This window comes from Panthera onca, chromosome D2, assembly GCF_046562875.1.
Source record: "Panthera onca isolate mPanOnc1 chromosome D2, mPanOnc1 haplotype 2, whole genome shotgun sequence".
Taxonomy (NCBI): Eukaryota; Metazoa; Chordata; class Mammalia; order Carnivora; family Felidae; genus Panthera; species Panthera onca.
The window spans coordinates 15392621-15416013 of NC_138349.1; the positions used below are offsets into that span (position 1 = coordinate 15392621).

General features: G+C 36.6%; 1 protein-coding gene and 1 pseudogene across 5 annotated transcripts in view; both read right to left on the minus strand.

The window, feature by feature from the left end:
• ATRNL1 (attractin like 1) overlaps window positions 1-23393 on the minus strand; it is a 774559-nt gene that overhangs the window by 196043 nt on the left and 555123 nt on the right. The window lies entirely within an intron of this gene.
• Window positions 2310-23393, minus strand: part of LOC144613224 (FUN14 domain-containing protein 1 pseudogene) — a 44961-nt pseudogene continuing 23877 nt past the window's right edge.

Consider the following 23393-nt stretch of genomic DNA (forward strand, 5'->3'; position numbering starts at 1 on the left):
TAATTTTCTCAGCTTCAATTATTGCATGTGTGAGTAATAGACATTTAATTGCTAATTTGTTGGAAGATCTATGCCTCAGTATGCTTTTGACATACTTCAACTTGAAGAGGACTGATATTTATTTTAAGTAAGTTTACTCAGTTAACTTTCTCACTGATCTGTTAAAACTATTTTCTTTATGAAAAACAGCTTAGAAAGTATTGACTATAAAAAATGAGACAATTCCATATCATTGATTACATATCTTCAGCGTTTTACTGCCATGCTCTAGTTACCTCTAATTTTCATTGCTTTTAATATGCCATTTTTACTTGCAGCATTATTTTGAAGATTTTATGAACTTATGGGATTTGGGGTTAAAATGATAATTTAATATAAATATTGCTATCAATGTGTTCATTAGATGGCATAAATTTTTAGACTTCCTTATAAAGGTTTTCCTTTAAACATTTTAGTTAAAAAAAATTAAAAAAACGGGGCACCTGGGTGGCTCTCAGTTGGCTGACAGCCCGACTTTGGCTCAGGTCATGATCTTGCGGTTCGTGAGTTCAAGCCCCACATCGGGCTCTGTACTGACAGCTCAGAGCCTGGAGCCTGCTTCGGATTCTGTGTCTCCCTCTCTCTGTGCTCCCCCCCCTGCTCATGCTCTGTCTCTCCCTCTCTCTCAAAACTAAATAAACATTAAAAAATTTAAAAAAATTAAAAAAAACACTTTCAGGTCAGTACAACCTAGATCCAGGTTTTGTGGAACCTGAAACTTTTGGAGTTTTGGAAACTCTCTTTAAGAGAAAGAATATAAATGAAAAATACAGTATTAAATGCCAGTCTTTAGAAGGGTCCTGTGCATATGAGGGGCCTTCATGCTTAAGCTTCATTATCTTTGAAGTCAACCCACTTCTGGGGCAATAGCTGTTCGACTCTTCCATATTTTTCTAAGACATACAAAGAAACCTAGAACATCAGGCACTATGGTTAGTAGTAAAAATAGGAGTGATAACAGCTACTGCCTAAGAAGTGCTTATAAAATGAACTAGGCAAGGAAAGTCCTTTATATGTACGATCTCACCAGATCCTCAGAACCACCCTGTGACCCTGCTATTTTTTACTTTTGTTTTATTGATGAGGAAACTGAGCTCAGATAAATTTAGTAATGTGGTATAAATCAACCAACCATCAGGTGATAGATCTGGAATATGAAACCAGGTGTGAGTATCTCCAAGTTCAGAGATAATGAGGACTAATTGAACCAGAGAACCCTTTCTTTCTTTTCTTGTTGTTTGTATGAAATCTGATTAATATCATTCATAAGTCTATTACTTCTAAATCCTTCCACAAAAGGGCATTACAAATCTTCAGTTTACTGCAAACATATCTCTGAAAGAAGAGTGAACCCTAATGTTAAAGCTGTAATACAAATGTTTACTCACTGGCACTATAGTATAAAGCAAAATGAAGAATATCTTATTTAAATAAGACAAGGATTGTTATCTTTGCTTTATCATTATTTTGTTTATTTATTTACTTACTCATTTTATTATTTACTATTCCCTGGAGAATATATTCAACACATTTTTTTCCTGTATATGCCTATAGCCAATTTTCTAGGCTCATTTAAAAACAAATGCAAATCAAAAAAAATTTAATGTTTATTTATTTTTAAGAATGAGAAAGAGAGTGTGGGGGTGGGGCAGAGAGAAAGGAGGACACAGGATCTGCAGCAGGCTCTAAGCTGGCAGCACAGAGCCCAAGGTGAGACTGGAACTCACAAACCGTGAAATCATGACCTGACCTGAAGTTGGACACTTAACCAACTGAGCCACCCAGGTAGCCCAATGCAAATTTTTTAAAAATAATGAAAGCTATGTTTTGCTCAGGAATACTAATGTATACATACCATATACACTGTTTTACAGGAGATATTAGTTTGCCAAACTTCAGTAGCAAAACACCAAGTTGTGAGTTTGGCATCGTCTAGCTCCGTGGTTTCTCGATGCCCTGGGGAACCTGGTAGTTAGCAATGTTGAGAAACACCTTGTTGCTGCCACTTCTCTTCTTACAGGTGACTCTATTGTGATAGAACATTCAAGTCTTTAAGATGCAAGGCCTGGCAGGGGCACCTGGGTGGCTCAGTCGGTTAAGCATCTGACCACAGCTCAGGTCATGATCTCACAGTTTATGGGTTCGAGCCGTGCAGGGGGCTCTGTGCTGAGAGCTCAGAGCCTGGAGCCTGCTTCAGGTTCGGTCTCCGTCTCTCTGCCCCCTCCCCATTCGCACTCTGTCTCTTTCTCTCTCTCAAAAATATATAAACATTAAAAAAAAAAAGATGCAAGGCCTGGCAAAAAGCCTCCCACAAATCCACTGGATATCACTATGCTCTGTTTGATAAATTCTGTTGCCTCTTCAATTATATTGTTGATTTCAAGTGCTGTCTTATTTGCTTGTTTCTTAATCTGTCTTTGGCTTTGTTTATATCTTTTCAACTCTCTTCCAGTCAGTCTGCATGTAACCCCTGTGACTGGCAACCTGAAGAAGAAGATAGCTGGCACCTACTGTGGTTGCTGCAAGTTTTCCAACTTTTCTAGAACAAAAATCCCTCACAGCAGCCAGTCAGTCTACCCTTTACAACCTAAGTGGCTACTGAGTATTCTTCTACCATAGGTCCAGAACTGCAGCCAAACATTTGATCCCACCAATTGTGTCTTCTCACAAACTCAGTTAAATAGGACACTTTTTGAGACTCCTCATTGCTTTCATGCTCTTGGCGAGGGGGTTTCCGGTCGCCATGATACCTCCGAGGCCAGCTCTGAAGGTGATCCCACCCTCCCCCCTCTCCCCACTACTTTCCTCTTTTCTTTTTTCCCCATAGAAATCCCACTTTAAAGTCCAATATAAATCACAAGTAGAAAAATATAGCCTCTTGAGAAGATGCAGTTAGGGTTGTCCCTCTGACCATCTGCTAGAAACAGCATGATACTTTACGACAATGTCTAAACAGCATGATACTTTAGGACAATGTTAGTACTGAGCACTAACTAGGTGTCAGACCCCATGCCAAGTGCATTTCGTCCTTCCAGCAACTGATAACGTGAGTGTCAATATATTCATGTAACAGAGGAGAACCAAACATACATCTGTTTGATCCCTTCAATCTACTGTAAGAAAGACAATCACAAAATTTTTCAAAAGCACTTTCTTCTCAACCCTAAGCCCTTAGTATTGTTGGCATCTGAATAAATTTCAACTACAAAAAGTTTGGAAACTGAAAATATGCACTGTTTAGCAATGCTGCGTCTTCAGGTTTGACAAACTTATGGGAAAAACTTGCATGATAACAAAGAAACCCGTGGGGCGCCTGAGTGGCTCAGTCAGTTGAGTGACCAACTTCAGCTCAAGTCCTGATCTCACGGTTGGTGGGTTCGAGCCCGCGTCAGGCTCTGTGCTGACAACTCGGAGTCTGGAGCCTGTTTTGGATTCTGTGTCTCCCTCTCTCTCTCTGCCCCTCCCCCACTCATGCTCTGTCTCTGTCTCAGAAATAAATAAACATTAAAAAAAATTCTATAAAAAACAAAGAAACCCGCACAGTTTCTAGTTCTAGTGCAGGAGGGGTTGGCCACCATCATTACTTTGACAACTTTGAAACTGAAAACCAGCATAAATGTCCATGGTTGAAGTAGTTATTTTCCCCATTTAATAGCTCTGAATATTTTCAACTGTATTACGGTTGACAATGTATCACTTTGGTTAATTCCTTTGCTATTATTTGCATCTAATTTAATGGAGACAAGTCATTAAATAATACTTGTTTTTTCATACATTTGTATTTTTTACTTAAAAAAGGCAATTTCAATGTTTTCATTAGTAAGAACAGAAAAGGATGAAAAATGACTTAAGACATAGAACTTGATAAAAGTAATCTATGTAACAACCTTCCGTGGAAAACAAAATACTCTGTTTTCTTGCTAATTCTCACAAGAGCACAATTTTTATGATGAGTCCAAATTTAATAGAATAATGTTACTACTCCCTAATTTTTTAATTAAATGAAATAATTATAAACTGTACAATAAAAGTTAGCTAAACTAACAAACTAAAATCTTCCTTTAAAGTGCATTTATGAGGAAGAGAGAGCCGCTTGATAATGTGAAGAGAACAGGATGTGTATATTTACAATATTCGTGGCTCAGAGTTGCTGCTGACAAGAAAAAAACTGTAGTGGTACATATTCTACTGTAACCAAGGGAACAGTCAGTGGATGAATGGTCAAAAAAAATGGGACACTCATTTGCTCCTTGGAATGAGAAAGTGTAATTAAAGGACATAAAAATTGCACAGTAGCTTGCAATAGGGCCTTGATATCCTGTCTTCCTAATTCTAATAGTAATGTAGATAAGCGTATCTTATCAAGTCATAAAATAGTAAATCCTAAAGCAAGAAAGATAAAGGGGTTCCCAGCATCTCCAGAAAAACACGGTATAATGTTAATACTAGCCAAAATGCTTGCTATTTATCAACTATTAGCTATGATTTATATGTATATACATGTTCTCATAACACTTAGAAACATAGATATTATTCTCCTGTTACATATGAAGACAAATGAGGCTAAAAGAGAACAGGCAATTTATTTAAATCATGGAGCCAAAATTGGCAGAGGTGGGATGAAAATCATAGGCTTTGCAGAAAAGGAATAAGAAACATTTTGATATTCAAAATACCGATCAAACAATTATTAACCATGTACCTTTAGCATTTTTACTGGCACTTAGAACTTTTTGGTTAAGAAGAGAAAAATGAAATAATTACAATATCCACAAGAATGTTTAAGCCACTCAATGTCAAAACTACAATGACTTCAAAGGGTGGTTCTGGGATTAGGTACCAAGATAACAAAATTCTTAGAAAGTGAGTCTGATGTGCAGCCAGGATTGAGATCCTCTGTGACATACTAAGTGAAACTGGCCAATAAGAACACGAATTAAATGATAAGAAGATCAGAGTAGGGTGAAATATCAAGGTACAAAAAATATGGAGGAGCAATGATAATGATACAGGCCTTGAAAGATAGGGCTGGTTGGTAGGTGAAAGAACAGATGAAGAGAACTGTAGGGCAGAGAACATGATGAAGAAAAGCATAGGTGCAAGAATGGGCCTGGTGCAATGAAAGGAAAAGTAGTTAGGAGATCTAATTGGTGAGGGTAATAAGGAGAGCTAGTAAAAAATAACTTGTATTTGATGTGGTAGCCAATAGGCGGCTCTCATAAGCTTAAAAATCAGTGGGAGGGAACGGAAAAGGGGGTGCTCTATCATAATAAGTCTGCTCATGACATGTGGGATCAGTAAAACGGGGAACAAGCAAGGTAGATGACTACAGAGTTCCAACCCTTAAGACTAGATTAATAACAGCATTGACAAAAATGGAGCTGTTGAAAAGGAGAGTCAGTGGGGGGGAAGATAATGGTGCTTATTTCATGTTCACTGAATGAATCAATGACTGATGAGTCTGTCTGGGACTTGCTCAGTTATGAAGAAAATTGTACTGTAGTGATTTAAGACTACAGAGCTGGAGCAAAGGTATGGTAAGGTACAAAGTGCCTATGTTTAATAAATAAATGAGTGAGAACAGTTAGAAGGGATTTACTGAAGCACTGAGAAGTGATAAACTCTCGAGACACTATGAGTCATAAGATAAAGCAGTGGGTCATAAAACCTTCATAATAATTATCCTAAGCCTTGCAATTGTGAAAAGCTTCACAATCTAAAAAAAAAAATAATTGTTCAGTGATGTAGAGAGAGCAAATGTTATTACCCATAATTTTCATACAAGTAAATTGCAGCTCAGAGTTTATGTGACTTCCCCAAGGTAATACCACTAGTAATTAGGAAAACCTGCACTCAAGTCCAAGTGTTTTGACTCCAAATTTTGTTCATTAATTAAGGCCAATTTACATAATTCTAGAGAAGATTCAGTCCATGAAGTCATAATGGTCTGAAGAAAGGATTTGTAAAACTTAGATATTTTAATGAAGAAAAATAAGGGCACATAACATTTTTTCCCCAATGATTCTAGATTTCATATATTCACTCTCTTTCTCTCAATAACGGAAAATCAAACTTACCTTCATCACTGCAGCTTACAACGCCAGGGATTCATTATACCAAAGTTCTATTAAAATGTGACTTAATATGGGAGCTTAAACTATGAGGTAGTAGCTTTCGCCATCAGATTTCAAAGAGCAAAATGTTTAGAGTATTGGCAAGGCTGTAGGAAAGAGTCACTGTCATGATTGTTGGTGGGAGTCGCAGATAGTATAACACACGAGAGCAGTGTTTTTAACAAAGAACATTTGCAATGTCTGGAAACATTTTTGGTTGTCACATCTAATGGCAAGTGATGGTTAGAGGCTGGAGATGTTGCTCAACGGTGTACAATGCACAGCCCTCCACAACAAAGAATTATCAGGCTCAAAATGTCAACAGTGCTGAGGCTGAGATACCCTGCTGTATAAAGATCAATTTGGCAATCTTTGCCAAAATTATAAATGTATATTCCTCTTGGCCTAGAAATTTTACTTCTACTATTTTTTCCTACATATACTTATACCTGTGCCAATCCATTCATTCAACAAATATCCATTGAATGCTTCCTCTAGGAACTAGGATTATATTAGGGAACAAACCCAAGAAAAGTCTTTGCTTTTTGGAGCTAGAGTGCTCATGCAGGGTGGGTGTGGGAATTGAAGATGAAACAACTAAGGAAAACACATAGCATCTTCGAGGATGATAAGATCTTTAGGGGAGGCAAAGGAAGGTTAATAAGACCTGCACAATAATATTTACTGCAACATGGTTTCAAATAGCTAAATATTAGGAAAAGCCTAATTGTACATTAGTGGGGGACTAGTTAAATAAATTATGGTGCTATGGAACACTATGCAGCCGTTAAAAAAGTAGTTCCATCAGCATTAATATGTAATTATCTAGCAAAGTGAAGAACACTGCATCTATAAAGAAGGGAGCCCTCATATTAGCACCTGTATGAAATATCTCTATAAAGAAAACAAAAATCCTGGGGCGCCTGGGTGGCTCCATCAGTTAAGCGCCTGACTTTGGCTCAGGTCATGATCTCACCATTTGTGAGTTCGAGCCCCTTCTGACAGCTCAGAGCCTGGAGCCTGCTTCAGATTCTGTATCTCCATCTCTCTCTGCCCCTGCCCCGCTCACACTGTGCCTCTCTCTCAAAAATAAAATAAAGACATTAAAAAATTTTAAGAAATACAAAAATCCTGAAAATACTTGTTACCTATAGGATGATGAATAGGTAGGTAGCTAGGGGATCAAGGTGGGAGAATGGTTTAATTCTTTTTACTATATCCTCTTCTGTATCTTTTGATTTTTGAATACGAATGCTATATAAGAGGCATTTAATACCTAGCAAAATAATTCAAATTTTTTTCTAAAAGTATCTTTATGCTATAGAAGGTTTAAAAAATATACAAACTTATGTATATGTGTATATATAAATAGAGAGAGAGACAGAGATTCATGCATATATTATCTATCCTTCCATACACACATACACACACACACACACACACACACACACACACACACGAGGGCATTTTCTTAATTTATTAAAAATACAACATGAATCAAAGGTTTACTTAGAAATCACCTTTGTCCTGGATAAGGGTGGGAAAAGAGTCCCTGAATCCTTTCCTGCCTAGCATATAAAATTCACAAGCACGGGAATCTTGTCTGTTTTTTTCCGTGTTGAATAACTAGTGCCTAGAACAATGCCTGGCATAGATGGAAATCAAATGTTTGCTGACATAATGAATAAATGAATGAATACATAGCCTTACTTTACGCCTACTTCCTTTTTCATCAACTGATAGACTCCTAATACCTTTCTCTGCTTTCAGTCTTTTTCTTTCAATTTATTCCCCATAACGCCACCAGAGGGATTTATCCAGAATACAAATTTGTTGTGCTTTAAAATCTTCTCCAGTTCCCCACTGCCACAGGAGTAAGACTCTCTGTAACATCCACTGCTCCCTTCCCTGCCTCTCACCATCTTTCTTGGAGTCCATTTGCAGCTAGGCTAACTATTCCCTGCTCCCACTTGACTACTTTCTGGAATGTTCTCTCTCCTGTAGGAGAACTCTTACTTTTTTCTTTCCCCCAAGCTCTTGTCTCAAATATTGAGACAATTTTGAAACAAGAACAAGATTAGTTCTCATTGAGACAATTACTCCACTTCTCCTATAATCATAATTAGTTTCTCCTTTCTCTCTGTTCCCACAGAATATGTACATCCCTATATTTTTAAGTCACACAGTCAAGTGTCTATCTCTCCCTCAACAGACAGTGAGTGCCTAAGGGGTGAGGCCTAAATTTTATCCATCCTTGCATAGGCAACCTTACCATAATGGCAGGCCTATGATAATTGTTCAATAAGGATTCTTTAATAATTAATGAACACATTAATTACTGGATAAATCTTAACCTTTGATGCAAACTGCATACAGTAATAGGTTTAAAACATATCCACAAAGCAAAACAAAATAACCTTAATAAGAATTAGAGTACATTGTATTTATTACATTATAATTTTTGTGATAACATGTACAAATTATTTACACTCTCACAATCTACCTGAAATTTTATCCAATTTTACACAAATGCCATAAAAAAAAGTAAAGAGCATATTTTAATATAATCCCTATATAATTTAAGCATTAGTGTTTCTATAGACCTAATTTTTATTTAAGTTCAGAAGGACTATTTTGAGAATTTGAACAAAAGCGGGTAAAGATACTTAAATTTTTTTTTTAAATGTTTATTTATTATTAAGAGACAGAGAGAGACAGAGCATGAGCATGGGAGGGGCAGAGAGAGAAGGAGACACAAAATCCGAAGCAGGCTCCAGGCTCTGAGGTGTCAGCACAGAGCCTGACGTGGGGCTCAAACTCACAAACTGCAAGATCATGACCTGAGCTGACGTCGGACGCTTAAACGACTGACCCACCCAGGTGCCCCAAAAATGGGTAAAGGTATTTAAACACAATTTGAAAATTATAAGCTTATGGATATTTCCACAAGATGGCAAGATAGAAAAATCCTGAACGCACCTCCTCCCACAGACACATCAAATCTCTGCTACAAATAGATCAATTACCTCTGAAAAAGATCTGAAACTAGATGAATGGCTTCTTCAACAACAAAGGATAAAAGACCACACCAACAAGGGAGGAGAGGCAGAGACACAATCTCACCACTTCTTTCTACTCCCCTGCATCTCACCAGCCCCCCCCACTTCTCCCAGAGGAGTGAGGGGTGGCTGCCCTACAACAGGAACCCCAACTGCTGTGATCTGCACTGGAGAGACAAGCCCCCCAAACTTCTGGCTTAGAAAACCATCAGGGCTGACGTCCAAGGGACCCAAAATATGATCGGAAACTGAAATCTCCCAAGACCCAGGGATTTAATAAGCACCTAGACTAGGGATGCCTGGGTGGCTCAGTCGGTTAAGTATCTGACTGTTGATCTGGGCTCAAGTCATGATCATGGTTCATGAGTTGAAGCACTGCCATCAGGCTCTGCACTGACAGTATGGAACCTGCTTGGGATTCTCTCTCTCTCTCTCTCTCTCTCTCTCTCTCTCTCTCTCTCTCCCCCCCCCCTCCCCTTACCCCACTTGTGCTCTCTGTCAAACAAAATAAATGAAAACTTAAAAAGTAAAACAATTAAAATCAAAAGCACCTACACTAAATATGCAGATTCATCTGCCAATTTAAAAGAATATGCAGGAAGGACAGGGGACAGTTGAATCTCTCCCTGGAGTTGGAAGGGCTGAGAGACAACATTTTTTTAACTCTTCTACCCTACTGGGGGGTAGCAGAGTGGGCAAGCTCACACCTGACCCGCCTTGCTAAGGCAAGTGCGGGTGAGAGGTCATGGCACTATTCTGCTGCCTTGCTGAAACACTCCCCTACTCCTGGCTGAGGCTGGCAAGTGCCAATGGTCGCAGCACTCTCCTGCTTCTGAGATGAAACTGGTGACCGTGGGCACTTGTGACACTTCTCCACTCCCTGGCTGGGGTCGCTAGCAAGAGCAGTCAGGGCATTCTCCCACTCCCAGCCTAAAGCCAGCACCACACACTGACAAGACACTCTCCCACTGCACTACGGAAGCCCCCGTGTGCCCGGAGTCAAGACGTTTTCCCACTGCCTTTCTATAGCTGCTGAGTGGGCCCCACCCCTTACAGATTTCAGCTGCCTCGCTAAAACCAGTGGGTGCTCACAATCCATACAGGGGATGCCTCTCGATCACCTAGGCCTAGTGGCTAAGGTGCTGGTGTTCTTGAGCTCCACAGGGATGTAACAGTTGAAAGAGAGTTCTTGGCATGCACCCCCCCTCCCCTCCCCGGCACTGCACACGTTAACAGGCTGAAACACAACCACAGTCTTCTTGTGAAAAAAGGCCTATTTACTTAGTCTGGAGCTTCAGCCTAAGGGACAGGCTTCATGTTTTCCACCCATCTAGAGGCTAAGGGAGGTGCTTAGCGAGAACATAAACAGAGAGACACCATCCTTAAACATCCCACTGGCCTCATTACAGCTTGACAAAACCTCCCCCAAAAGGAGCTGATACATTCTTCTGGAGGCCAGAATTTTGCAACGGTCACCCAGAAGAGACTTCCAGATCTCCTGGTCTGCAGACCAGCAGGGATTAAAATTGCAGCCCACAGGACTATATATGTTTGCATACTTTAAAAGCTGCTGCCTGAGTGTCTGGTTTCCATCAGCCTGAAACTAGATGCTAATTGAGATTCCTCCCCATGGAAGGACAGACAGGTCTTAGCACACCCTCGACAACAAGAACATATCAAGAATAAATTAGGCAGTTTAGACAATCACAAAGTTTCAAGAGACAACCACGAGCGAAAACAAGGTTGAACCACAAGGTTTATCACCTGCACAAGGCTACTCCTTGAAGACTGAGAGGTAGCTATTTCAACTAATACATAAAAACAAATACAGAGTCCAGCAAAATGAGGAAACAGGAGTATTTTCCAAACAAAATAATAAGACAAAATCTCAGAAGAAGGCTTTAATCATATTGAGATAAATAACCTACCTGATAAAGAATTCAAAGTAATGGTCATAATGATGCTCACTGAACTCAAGAGAAGAATGGGTGAATATAGTAAAAACTTCAACAAAGAGCCAGAAAATGTAAGTACCAAACAGAACTCACAAAGCTGAATAATACAATAACTGGACTGAAAAATATATCCAGTAGACTGGATGAAGCAGAACAGATCAGCAAGCTGGAAGACAAAGCAATGGAACCTACTTAGACAAAGCAGCAAAAAGAAAAATAATTTTTAAAAATGAAGATAAATTATGGCACCTATGGAACAACAAGTAGAATAACATTCATGTTATAGGTGTCCCAGAAGGGGAAAAATAGTAAAAGTGGCAGGCAACTTATTTGAAGAAATAATGGCTGAAAATGTCTCCAGTCCAGAGAAGGAAACAGATATCTGGGTACAGGAAGCTGAGAGAGTTAAAAATAAGGTAAACCTAGAGATTCACACCAAGACACATTATAATTAAAATGGTAAAAGTTAAAAAGAGAATCTTAAAAGCAGCAAAAGGAAAACAAATTGTTACATACAAGGGAAACCCCATAAGACTACCAGCAGATTTCTCAGAATAAACTTTACAGTCCAGAAGAGAGTGGCATGACAAATGCAAAAGTACTGAAAAGTAAAAAACTTTGAAACAAGACTATGGTATCCATAAGGTTATCATGTGTAATTAAAAAGAAGAAAAAGAGTTTTCTAAACAAGCAAAAGTTTATCACTAGTAAACCAACCTCTTACTTCTTGTAAGAACAGTAAAGATGTATCTTTCAGCTGTAAAGAAATGGCACTTCTTAATAATAAGAAAACATAGAAAAGAAATAATCTCACTGAAAAAGGTAAATTTACAGTAAAGGTAGTGGATAGATTATTTATAAATGTACTATAATGATTAAAAGACAAAAGTAGTAAAATTAAATAAAACCATAATGATTAGCTAAGGAATACATAAAATAAAAATATCTAAACTGTGAGATCAAAAACATAAAATGTTAGGGGGTATTTGGAATGTGCTCGACTTTAAGTTGCTATTAACTAAAAATAGACTGTTATAAACATAGCATGATATATGTAAACATCACAGTACCAGAAAGCAAAAACTTATAGTAAATACAGAAGAAAATGAGAAAGGAATCTAAACATAACAATAAAGAGAGTCATCAAACTACAGGGAAGAGAAAAAAAGAAGAAGAAAGAAACAGAGAGGAACTAAAAAAAAAAAATCCCAGAAAACAATCAACAAAATGGCAGTAAGTATATTCCAATCAATAATCTCCTTAAATGTATAGGGTATTAATGCTCCAATCAAAAGGTATAGAGTGGCTAAATGGATAAAAAATACAATACACATCCATATGCTACTTACAAGAGACTCACTTTAGAAGAACACACACAAACCGAGAGTGAAGGGATGAAAAAAGCTATTCCATGCAAACGGAAACATAAACAAAGCTGGTGTTGCTATATTCATATCAATAAAATAGACCTTAAAATAAACACTTTAATAAAAGACAAAGAGGGGCACTATATAATAATAATGGGGTCAATCCAGCAAGACATAATATCTATAAGTAGGTATGCACCCAATATAGGAATACCAAATTACACAAAGCAAATATTAATAGATGTAAAGGGAGAAATTAAGAGCACTATAATAATATTAGGGGACTTTAGCACCTCACTTACATCTGGATAAATCATTCATCCAGAAAATCATAAGGAAACACCAGCCTTAAGCAATACATTAGACCAGATGAAGTTAGTAGATATATATAGAACATTCCACCCCAAAACAGCACAATACACATTCTTCTCAAGTGCACATGAAACATTCTCCAGGGTAGATCACATTTAGGCAACAAAACAAGTAAGTCTCAATAAATTTAAGAAGACCGAAATCACATCAAACATCTTTTCCAACCACAACAGTATAAAATTAGAAAACAATTACAAGAAAAAACACATGAAATAATGACAAATATGTGGAGATCAAATAACATGTTACTGTGCAACTCTAGGGTCAAAAAAATCAAAGGAAAACATTTAAAATAATCTAGAGACAAAAGAAAACACAAACACAACATACCAAAATCTATGGAATGCACCAAACACGGTTCTAAGAGGAAAGTTGATAGCAACACAGGCCTGCCTCAAGAAATAAGAGAGATATCAAATAAACAATTTAACTTTTATGCCTAAAGGAACTAGAAAAAGAAGAATAAGTCCAAAGTGAATAGAAGAAAGGAAATAATAAAGATCAAGAGCAAACAAATGAAATAGAGACTAAAAAGATGATAGAAAAGATCAACAAAACTAAGAGCTGGCTGTTTTAAAAGATAAACAAAATTGACAAACCTTTATCTAGTCTCACCAAAAAAAGAGGGTTCAAATAAATAAAATCAGAAATTAAAGAGTAGAAGATACAACTGATACCACAAAAATACAAAAGATTATAAGAGAATACTATGAACAATGTTATACAGTAACAATTTGGACAACCTAGAAGAAATGGATAAATTTCTAGAAACATAATCTTCCAATACTAAATCATGAAGAAGGAAAAGATCTGAATAGGTTGATTACTAATTAAAAAAATTGAATCACTAATCAAAAACCTCCCAACAAATGGAAGTCCAGGACCAGATGGCTTCACTGGTGAACCTTACCAGACATTCAAAAAGATTTAATACCTATCCTTTTCAAACCCTTCCTAATAATTGAAGAGAAGGGAATGCTTCCCAACTCATTTTACAAGGCCAGCAATTCCTTGATGTCAAATACAGACAGGGACACCAACAAACAAATAAACAAACAAAACAAAACAAGCAAAAAAACCCTATAGGCTCATATCCTTGATGAACATACATGTAAAATTCCTCAACAAAATATTAGCAAACTGAAATCATCAACACATTAAAAGGATATACACCATAATCAAGTGAGATTTATTCCAGGGATGTAAGGATAATTCAACATCTTCAAATCTATCAACCTGATATACCACATTAACAAAATGAAAAATAAAAATTATGTGATCATCTCAATAGACATTTGAAAAGAAAGTATTTGACAAAATTCAACATACATTTATGATTTAAAACAATAATGAAGTGGGTATAGAGGTAATGTACCTCAACATAACAAAACCATCTATGACAAACCCACAGCTGATATTATACTCAACAGTGAAAAGCTGTAAGCTTTTCCTCTAAAATCAGGAACAAGACTAGGGTGCACACTTTCACCACTTTTATTCAACATAGTATCTTAAGTCCCAACCAGACCAATCAGTAAAAAAAAAAAAAGGCATCCAAATTTAAAGGAAGAAGAAAAATGTCCCTTTTTTTTTTTGCAATTCTATAAATACATAATCATAAAGATTCCATCAAAAATTATTAGAATTAATAAATAAATTCAGTAAAGCTCCAGGATACAAAATTGTTATGCAAAAGTCTGTGGTGTTTCTATACACTAATATGAACTATCAAAAAGAGAAATCAAGAAAACAATTTGGTAAATAATCACATGAAAGAGAAAAATACCTAGGAATAAAAGGCCAAAGAGATAAAAGATCTGGACACTGAAAACTATGACATTAATGAAAGAAATTGAAGATGACACAAATAAGTGGAAAGATATTGTAAGCTAATTGATTATAAGAATCAATATTGCTAAAATATCCAAACTACCCAAAGCAATCTACAGATTCAATGCAATTCCTGTCAAAATTCCAATGGCATTTCTCACAGAACTAGAAAAAATAATTCTAAAATTTATATAAAACCACCAAAGACCCTGAATGGCCAAAAAAATCTTGAGAAAGAAGAACAAAGCTGTACGTATCACAATTCCTGATTTGAAACTGTATTACAAGGTTATAGTAATCAAAACAGTATGGTATTGTCATAAAAACAGACATATAGATTAATGGGACAGAATAAAGAATCCAGAAATAAACCCACACATATATCATCAATATATGTCAAAAGAGCCAAGAATATATAATGAGGAAAGGGTACTATTTTCAATAAATAGTACTTGGAAAACTGGAGAGGTACATACAAATGAATGAAACTGGACACCGTCTTACACCATACATAAAAATTAACTCAAAATGGGTTAAATCCTTGAGTGTAAGGCCTAAAACCATAAAACTCCTAGAAAAAAACATAGGAGGTAAGTTCCTTGACAATGGTGTTAGCAGTGTTTTTTTAGATATGACTTCAAAGGCAAGGGAAACAAAAGCAAAAATAAACAAATGAGAGTATATCAAACTAAAAAGCTTCTGTGGAATGAAAGAAACCATCAACAAAATGAAAAGGCAAGTTACTGATGAGAGGATTTTTGGAAAGCATGTATCCAGCAAGGAGTTAATATATCCAAAATGTATAAGGAACTCCTACAGTTCAATAACAAAAAAAAAAAACCAAACAATCCAACTTAAAAATGGACAGAGGACTGAAAAAGACATTTTTTCCAAAGACATACAGATAGCCAACAGGCACATGAAAAGATGTTCAACAACACTAATCACCAGGGAAATGAAAATCAAAACCACAATGAGGTATCATTTTATGCCTGTCAGAATGGCTATAGTTAAAAAAAAAAAAAAAGTGTTAGCGATAATACAGAGAAAAGGAAATCCTTATACACTGTGGTGAGAATGTAAATTTGAGCAGCCAGTATGGAAAACAGTTTCTCAAAAAAAATTAAAAATATAACTAGTATATGATCCAGCAATTCTACTAATGGGTGTCTGTCTGAATAAAACAAAACCACTAAATCAAAAAGATGTATGTACCTTAATGTTCACTGCATCATTAGTTACAATAGCCAAGATATGGAAACAGCCCAAGTGTCCATCAATGGATAAATGGATAAAGAAACTGCCATATTTTATCTATCTATCTAGATATATAGAGAGGTAGATAGATATAATATAGGTATATAGATATAGATAGATACACACGTATAGATACAGATATAATTCATACACACACACACACACACACACACACACACACACACATATATGCAATTCTTATCCAAAGTCCAATGGAATTTCTCAAAGAACTAGAACAAATAATTCTAAAATTTATATAAAACCATGAAAGACCCCAAATGGCCAAAACATTATCAAGAAAGAAGAACAAACTTGGAAGTATCCCACTCCCTGATTTCATATATATACAAACATATATATGTATGTATTCATATATAACTTAACACTTAACTAATATAAACCTAGAGGGTTTTATGCTATTAAATAAGTCAGATAAAGGCTAATTCTGCATGATTTCATTTCACTTATACGTGGAATCTGAAAAACTAAAGAAATAAATAAACAAAACAAAATAAGACCCAGACTCATAAAGAATGAGAACAGATTGGTGGTTGCGAGATGGAGTGGGTTTGTGGGGATGAAATGAGTGAAAGTAATCAAGAAGTACAAACTTCCAGTTATAAAATATATAGGTCACGGAGATATACAACATGGGGAATATAGTCTATAGTATTATAACAGTTTTGTGTAGTGACAGATGATAAGTAGACTTATTGTGGTGATCATTTCACAATGTATACAAATGTCAAATCACTATGCTGTACACCTGTAATAATATTGTATATAAATTATATCTCAAAGCAGTAAAATGGAAGTAGTAAAATATTAGTGTACAGTTTTAAAAAATTGAACATTGATGTAAATACCACCCAATTCAAGAAATAGAACATTGCCAGGATCCCAGAAGATCTCATGTGTCCTTTCCCATCTTAACCTCTTCCCCTTTTTGTTTTTTTAATTTTTTTTAACGTTTGTTTATTTTTGAGACAGAGAGAGACAGAGCATGAACGGGGGAGGGGCAGAGAGAGAGGGAGACACAGAATCAGAAGCAGGCTCCAGGCTCTGAGCCATCAGCCCAGAGCCCGATGGGGGGCTCGAACTCACGGACCGGGAGATCGTGACCTGAGCTGAAGTCTGACGCTTAACCGACTGAGCCACCCAGGCGCCCCCCTCTTCCCCTTTTTGATAAGAACACTATCTACTTAGGGAAACAGTTTCTTGCTTTTCTTCATATAATTTTTATAGTTCATTCATTTTCATTGTTATAAAGTATTCTACCAAATGTTTACACAGGAATATATCCATTCCACTGTTGATAGGTATTTGGGTTGTTTGAATCACTTCCTGTTTAGGACTATTATAAACAAGGCAGTTATGAACATCTCCCTGTGCATATGAGCACTCATTTCCCTAAATGAAAGTTTCCTAAAGTTTGTTAAATTTTTCTAGATCATTCTTTGATGTAGGTGAGGAGGGGACTGTCTTATGTGTTGCAGGATGTTTAACAGCATCCATGGCTTTCACTCACTAGATGCCAGTGGCATGCTCACCATTGTGAAAGCCGAGAATGTCTCCAGATGTTCCCAAATGTTACTTAAGAGGCAAAATTGTCCCAGTTAAGAATCACCATTCCAAGGTAAATAATGAGGAGCAGAATTGCTGGTTTGTGTATTTTTAGATTTGCTACATAGGGCCAAACTGTTCTCCAAAGTACTTGCAGCAGAAGTAACATCAAGGATTTAGCATAATAAGGAGTTCCAAGTATTGGTCTCTTGTAAGACATGGTCTCTCTAGCAAGAATTAAGCTGATAAAAATGGACAGAGTCAACTTTTTTGAAACTCTGGAATCTAATCGAAAACTGTGTCTATCAAGGAGTGCTTAATGAAGAAAGAAGCCATTGAATTTTGGTAAGAAGCATTGTATGGGTTTTGGTTACCTGACTAGCATTCTCTACTCCTGTGGACAATGGCCCGTGTCCCTGGTGCTAGGAAAAGCAATATAGACCTTGTTCTCAAAAACTGATCAGCTGATTCCCTAAGGAGTCACACAGAGACTGTCAACACAGAGACTGACCTTCATTTTGCCCCTCTATGTGGAATGGTTTCTGGGTGACATCTGATGGAAACATTTAAAGATATATGCTACCCATTGTTGCCTGGGGCATGGAATAAAGGATGAGGCAAACAGCAGACAGACCCAAAAAGCCTAAGTATGAGGAGGCTGAGGAAGGAAGATTCTTGGGAGAACTGTGAAGAGCTCTGAAGTATGCAGGAGAAGCTGGAGTGCAACGTGCATGACTAGGTTTGGACCCATGCTCAGAAAAGACTTTTGTCTTTTGAGACAAAATTAAAAAGGCAGGAGGTGAAGGCTAAGGCAGAGTTGTAGGTAGCTTGGCTTGAGCACTGAAAAAGTATCCTAGCTCAGAGCCAATATGCAAAGACCAAGGGGGTTGGTTTTTTGTTTTTTCTCTTTTATTTATTTATTTGTTTATTTATTTATTTAATATGTAATTTATTGTCAAATTGGTTTCCATACAACACCCAGTGCTCATCCCAACAGGTGCCCTCCTCAATGCCCATCACCCACTTTCCCCTCCCTCCTATCCCCCGTCAACCCTCAGTATATTCTCAGTTTTTAAGAGTCTCTTATGGTTTGCCTCCCTTCCTCTCTTTTTTTTTTCTTCCCCTCCCCCATGGTCTTCTGTTAAGTTTCTCAGGATCCACCTAAGAGTGAAAACATGGTATCTGTCTTTCTCTATATGACTTATTTCATTTAGCATAACACTCTCCACTTCCATCCACGTTGCTACAAAAGGCCATATTTTATTCTTTCTCATTGCCAAGCCGTATTCCATTGTGTATATAAACCACAATTTCTTTATCCATTTATCCGTTGATGGGACATTTAGGCTCTTTCCATAATTTGGCTATTGTTGAAAGTGCTGCTATAAACATTGGGGTACAAGTGCCCCTATGCATCAGCACTCCTTGGGTAAATTCCTAGCAGTGCTATTGCTTGGTCATAGGGTAGATCTATCTTTAATTTTTTGAGGAACCTCCACACTGTCTTCCAGAGCGGCTGCATCAGTTTACATTCCCACCAACTGAGTGGTGACTACTGAGATAACAGTACAGAGACTTCAGTGAGCATACATGACAAGGAATAAAAACTTTGTAAAATTAGTTTGGAGAAGCCACTAAACATATGGACAATAGCAGCCCTTAGCAATCAACAACAGAAAGCCCTATGGAGAGAGAGCAAATCTATAGGATAGGGTAGATTAGTGATTATTTAGGGCCAGGGGAGTTAAGGAGGGACCACAAAGATGAGAGCTAAAGGGTACAAAGTTTCTTTTTAAGTGGACTAAACGGTCTAAAACTGGCTGTGGTAATGACCACACATATCTGTGAATATCTAAAAACCATTGAACTGCACAGTTTAAATTAGTGAAATGCATGGTATGTGAATTATATCTCAATAACGCTGTTTTAAAAATAAATGAATAAAAATAAAAATTATAAGCTGTCATTTTCTAAGTCAGTAAAGAAATTAGAAAATAAAGTGGTTACAGAATGATTTGAATGATTGCTTAAATTTAAATGTTTTCCTGTTGTTAGAACCTGTCAATATAAATTATTGATAGTTACTTTCTACAGTATGGAGTAATTTTTTAATTATACTTTTATATAGTATTTTTGAGATGCTTGTCTTTAGATGGGATGTAAAAGCACCCTTTTCCCCCAACTCATGTTTTAATCAAGAGAAATTGAGTAAATAGTAAATTTCAGTCCCCCAAGCTGATCCTAAAGAATTTATAAATCCTGACTTGTTTTCTCAGATACTGAGTTCTATACCACTGTGTCATTTGTTTTCACATTAAGTGACTATCCTATCAATGAATCCTTAACCTTGAACTTTCATTATTACTTACAAAGTACTAGATTTTCTGCAATTAATATGTCTCATCTATATATTTTCAACGACATCATGGATGAGGTCACACAAATCTTAGCAAATCTGCCAAAAGACCAAGCAGACTTTGTGAAGAAGTCAGCAGTGTGGTCTCAGTCAGGTTGAGTACAACTCTCAGACCTAATGATATATCTACTGAGAGTTTTAAAAATAGGAGGGAAGAAGAAAATTGAGGGTTTTTTGTTTTGTTTGTTTTGTTTTTTAAATTCCTTTTTCTGAAATGCAAGGGTCCTTCTTGCTGAGAGGTTGGGGCATTTCAACTGCCAGGTGTCTTACACAAAGTAGGTGCTCAAAAAAAATTTCAGCGAATAAATGAATGTTGCTGATTTCTTCATACAAAACTTGGATACTCTTTCATTACTGTGATCTCACATACTTAAAAGATAATGCTTTGATGGAAGAGAGAGAAAACAGCCTTCTGGGCAAGCTTCCTTGAAATCTCCATCCCCTTAGGAAAGGGAAAACAAGAGGGAAAGAAATGTTCACTATTGAGCTCATTCTTTTTTCTAGGTATTGTGCTAGGTATTTTCCCAATTTTGGCTCATTTAATTATCATGACAATCCTGAGGTAGCCATTCCTGTGTCTGTTTTAGTTTAAGGAAGCAAAGCACAAAGAACTGAATTAACCTACCAACACAAACATAAGAGAAAAGAGGTGGGATTTATAGCAAAGCCTGTCTGACTCCAAAGCTTATTCTAATACGCCACTCTTTTCTTAAAACAAAAACACAACAAGCAGCAAGCAGCAGCAACAACAACAACAAAAACTGTGCTTTTATTTTGTCTATCTCTTTCTAAGTCACTTCAATTCTTTTTTGAAAATCGGACACAAAACAACAACAACAACAACAACAACAACAACAACAATTTTGTCAAAAAGGACATTGCTCTTCATTCTCATTAGCCCAAATGAAGAATTGTCAGCAGTATTTAACAGGGTAAAATTATTTATGGTTTTTGTGTTTTATCAACACACACATCTATATACATACATACATAGAGGTAGAGATCACCAGGTACTACATCCTTTTTCCTAAGTCAAGTCACATACTACCAATGAATGCATGTTTCTGCTTATCTCACCCAAGTCTGTGTGTCTTCACCACCCTTCAAATTGTTCTGTTAGGACACGGCAAAAGGTACCCACAAAACAGGCAAACTAACAAAGTATAATTATGGTCTTCTTTAATATATATTTTAATATTACTTGAGGCCAATTTCAAGCACTTCAAATAATCTATTATTATAACAAAGGTTTTTCTAATAAATACAGCCTTTTGCTATCATTTTCAGCTTTCTTTTGATAATGTGAATTGATTTTTTTAAAAGAGCTCCAAACGCACGGTCTTTGAAACTCTATCTCAAATAGGTCAGAGTCTTACTTCCCTAGTTGTGCTGTACGGCATGAAAGGCTGCGTGTGTTTTCTCATGATTTTACTCCTTGGGGGACCGCCCATGGATCATTTCTCTTAGTAAAAAAAGAATCCATTGACTGAGCCTATCCTAAAGCTAACAAACTGAGCTTTCCAGGGGGAAACAACAGCAAATTGAGTACAGCTATTGACCAGCCGTCTGTAGTTAAAAATACAACAAACTATACCTTGTCCAATTTATTCTTGAATTACTGGTCATTTTCATGCTCTGCTGGCATTACTTACTACTTGATAACCTTTCAGACAAGTGGAACAAAAAATTCCAGCTACTATCTTCTGTTTTTGTTATCTTGCATCCAATATATAAGACATGCATTTCCTTTATGCATAGATAGCAAGAAACTGTAATGTTATGTATAATAGATACCTGTTTTGTTATGAAAGAAAGGTGTTTAAAATTGAATAGTTTCATTATACTAATGATGACACAACATTTATATTTATCTTTTTAATCAAGCGTAATAGGATAACAGAAAATGATATGCACTAAAAAGTAATAAACATAAATTACAAATCATTTTATTTTATTTTATGAGGAGAGAGAGAGAGAGAGAGAGAGAGAGAGAGAGAGGGGAAGTGTGGGCAAACAGGGGAGGGACAGAGGGAGAGAGAGAGAATTTTAAGCAGGCTCCACACCCATTGTGGGGCCCAATGCAGTGCTTGATCTCATGACCGTGAGATCATGACCTGAGCCAAAATCAAGAGTCAGACTCTTAACCAAGTGAGCCACCCAGGCTCCTAATTTATTCAGTACTTGAAAAGCTTCTAGACATATTATTTAGGTATGTTGGAAATTAGTTTGGAATTATTTTAATTTAAAATTCAACATCAAGGGTGCCTCGGTTGGTTAAGCCTCGGGAGTCTTGATTTCGGCTCAGGTCATGATCTCACGGTTCTGGGTTGAGACCTCCATCTGGCTCTGTGCTGACAGCGTGGAGCCTGCCTGAGGTTCTCTCTCTCCCTCTCTGCCCCTCCCCCACTTGCACATATGCACTCTCTCTTTCAAAATAAATAAACATTAAAAAATAAAATTCAGTGGAAAAATATAAAAAAATATTTTTCACTCATATACTGCTTTTTAGGAAGAAAATGTCATGTAATTATTTTCAAAAATCTATGAGATGATATTAAATGTACTAGAGCTAAAATAAAAGTAAATGTTTTCCTCCAAAAATTTACTTAATATTTGTAAAATAAAAAAAAATGAAAACCAAAACACAAACATATTTAGTACAAATTTGGCCTTTTTTTGATAAAAAGAATAGGGTGATGAGCAATGTTTGTGGAAAGCATTAACTGAATAAATCATATGTGATAGGTAATGGAAAACATCTCATATATATTCACATTTATTATGACTAAGATTCACATTTTTATTTCTTTAAAGTTTTATCAGAACAATTTCATATGTTCACAATTAGAAAATCCTAAAGTTACTGACTATATCATAAAATGCCTTAGAAATCACTCTCTTTACTTTTTGTATATAAAACATAACATACTAATCAGAACATACCTAATTAGAACTTTGCTAGGCTAACATTTAGGGCAATGGTTCTCACTGGTTTTCACTTGCTCTCACTCATTCATTCTTACAAATGTCCTCTGTGCCCTGATTCACATTTTCTGCATGTGGATGTCCAGTTGTTCCAGCACCATTTATTGAAAAGACTATCTTTGGGGCGCCTGGGTGGCTCAGTCGGTTGAGTGTCCGACTTCGGCTCAGGTCATGATTTCATGGTTCGTGGGTTCGAGCCCCACATTGGGCTCTGTACTGACAGCTCAGAGCCTGGAGCCTGCTTTGGATTCTGTGTCTTCCTCTCTCTCTGTTCCTCCCCTGCTCTCGCTCTGTATCTCTCTCACTCTCTCAAAACTAAATATTAAAAAATTTTTTTTTTGAAAAGACTATCTTTGCTGCATTGCATTGCCTTTGCTCCTTCCTTAAAGATCAATTGACTATATTTATGTGGGTCTATTTCTGGACTCTCTATTACA